The sequence below is a fragment of the Marmota marmota genome, unplaced genomic scaffold (genome assembly GCF_001458135.2).
Source record: "Marmota marmota marmota unplaced genomic scaffold, marMar, whole genome shotgun sequence".
Taxonomy (NCBI): domain Eukaryota; kingdom Metazoa; phylum Chordata; class Mammalia; order Rodentia; family Sciuridae; genus Marmota; species Marmota marmota.
In genome coordinates, this window is record NW_025999896.1 from 1,349,132 (window position 1) to 1,351,716 (window position 2,585).

Genomic DNA, 2,585 nt, shown 5'->3' on the forward strand with positions numbered 1-2,585 from the left:
CGGTGGGCGGGAGCCTGGGAGCCCGAGAGCCCGAGATTTCCAGGATGCAGGTCACAGGGGCCAGAGAGGAACCTTTTGGGAAGGAAAGGCTGTAGCCCGCAGCGGCCCCGCGCGGCCAGTCCGGGCATCTAAGGTTTCAGACTCCGCGAAGCTCCAGCCGGAGTTTCAGCCTTTAACAGCGTTCTAAAGAAGGAAAGTGAAAAAAGTTCAATTAGCTGCTGGTGCGCCACAACCATTTTCTCCAAGTGGGTATCAGGGTCCTTTGCCTAAAAGCACACAGTTCTTACAAGCCTGCGCTTTCATATGAGAAACCTCTTATAGATAAGAGAAAGCAACTAGAGCAAGAGCCCGGATAGCTCAGTCGGTAGAGCATCAGACTTTTAATCTGAGGGTCCAGGGTTCAAGTCCCTGTTCGGGCGTCTGCTTTTTCTCCCCTCCCACTATCTGTGAGGTTTGTTTTCGAATACAATTTACAGTTCTCCTTTGAACAAAAGCATGATAAAAAGAAAATATAGTACCTTCTTTCAAGAGGAAATGGTATTAGGTGGGTTCAGGGATTTATTTTCAAGAAAGTCGAACGAATGACCGAGGGAAGGTAGCAAAAGCTACGCAAATATATATTTAAATTTTCTAGTAACCATATCAAAAAGAGTAAAAAGAATAGGGTGAAATATCTTAATAATATATTTTACTTAACCCCATCTCCCGAATCTTATTTTAATATGCATTTCTAATAATTTTTTCCTTTTTTCGTACAGCCTTAAGCGTTAGACATTGACAGTACATATTTATTAATATTTCAGATGCTCAGTAACCAGGAGCGGTTGTTCGGGTTTCCGTAAATGACAAAATAGGGTGTTAAGTAATGTATATAATCTTCGAAGGAGGGTCCAAAAGAGGGGTTCCATGGTGTAATGGTTAGCACTCTGGACTCTGAATCCAGCGATCCGAGTTCAAATCTCGGTGGAACCTTAACTTTTCTTAGGTTTGATACCACTACATCCAATGTATTATTTGCTGATTTTGTGACATTCTCATGTGACCCGAAAGAAGCTACTTAAGACCTTTCTCTCTAAAGTCTTCAAACAGGATAGTTGCAGCTGCTATAACAGACATCCAAAGATAAATTACTGGATATTGAGATATTTAGGAAGTCGTGTTAATTTTGAGATAGTTATACTTGGGGACGATGTCAAAATGAAGACAACTATGAAATATAGGTTTACACAGTTTCTGTCAGCTCTTGGCTTGGGGTATGGATGTATATCCACTATCTGCCTCGGAAACCAAAGAGAACAGTCAGCAGTTAAAACACCTCGATGGTCCCTGTAAAACTATACACCCCTGCTGTGCTCTTGGCACTCATTTACGATAATAAAGCTCAAGGGAAAAACTCTGGCCTGGCAGCGGTGGGATTCGAACCCACGCCTCCGAAGAGACTGGAGCCTAAATCCAGCGCCTTAGACCGCTCGGCCACGCTACCTGCATGGGAGCTTGTTGTCTTCGTTGTCCTCCTAAGAGAGCAGAAGGAAAATGGGGCTAGCGATGATAACGTTAAATTGACTAGTTTCCCTTTTCACATTTAAAACTCAAGAACAGGGAACCGTCGAGCCTCTGAACTGCATCGTGACAATGGCAAAACAAACCAAAAGACAGGGACTCAGAAATTTATAGCAAAACAAGTTTATTTAGTGGGGCTACGTGGGACTGGACTGCACCTGAGCTGGAAGCACTTTCCAAGCGGGCAGCCGAAGCTCTGCACTTGTTTGCTCGCTCCTGTTTGTTTGCTTTCCCTCCCTATTTCTGGAACACTTGTACGCCCTCACTCCCACCTGGCGCACGTGCTTGAGCAATATACTCCTCCCCGGCTGGCCTCGGAGATCCTAACCATAGGCTCCTAACACGCCCCGCCCAATTTCCTGTCAACAACACTGTCATTCTGCCCCCTTCCCCCATGCTACCCGTAAGCTACGAGACGCTACCGCCCGCCAGGTGGCTCTGTGGCGCAATGGATAGCGCATTGGACTTCTAGTGACGAAAGAGCGATTCAAAGGTTGTGGGTTCGAATCCCACCAGAGTCGGTTTTATTTCAAGTTTGTTCTTTTCTCTGTGTCCGACCTTTTCCCCCTCCCCTATCTGCATTTTCGTCTTGGTCTCAGCTCCAACCTCAGTATCCGCTCTGCTCTCTTCTTTACTTACCTGTCTACCCCGGAGCTTGGGCCTTGGAGAGTAGGACTGGGGGTGGGAAACAGAAGGGAAGGGAAAGTGGGCGTGGACGCCGATATAAAGGCAGGCCCCCGGCTCCGGGACACACCGGGATTTAATAACCATTTTATTCCATGCACTAGGGACTCGGGAAGGGGCTGGGGCTGGGCTGGGATTAGAAAGGTACAATCCTAGACGCGGGGTTGGGGGCAGGGAAAAGGGACAGGAACCAGGGAAATATATATTTATATAGATACTCTAATATAGACCACATTTCACCCGCGCGCTGAGCCCGCGCGCCCCGCCGCCCTCCCCAACACCTCGCCCGGATGCCCGGGTCCCTCTGCTGCCCTCCGGCTGGAGTCTCTACCCCTCCCCCA

General features: G+C 47.7%; 4 non-coding genes across 4 annotated transcripts; 3 read left to right on the plus strand and 1 right to left on the minus strand.

The window, feature by feature from the left end:
• The first annotated feature begins 346 nt into the window (after positions 1 to 346).
• Positions 347 to 419, plus strand: Trnak-uuu. Its single transcript has one exon. It is a non-coding gene; the product is annotated as a tRNA-Lys (tRNA).
• Positions 420 to 900: 481 nt separating this feature from the next.
• Positions 901 to 972, plus strand: Trnaq-cug. The gene has a single exon. It is a non-coding gene; the product is annotated as a tRNA-Gln (tRNA).
• A 429-nt stretch (positions 973 to 1,401) lies between these two features.
• Trnal-uag lies at positions 1,402 to 1,483 on the minus strand. The gene has a single exon. It is a non-coding gene; the product is annotated as a tRNA-Leu (tRNA).
• A 511-nt stretch (positions 1,484 to 1,994) lies between these two features.
• Trnar-ucu lies at positions 1,995 to 2,081 on the plus strand. Its single transcript is given in 2 exon segments — positions 1,995 to 2,031; positions 2,046 to 2,081. It is a non-coding gene; the product is annotated as a tRNA-Arg (tRNA).
• Positions 2,082 to 2,585: the final 504 nt, after the last annotated feature.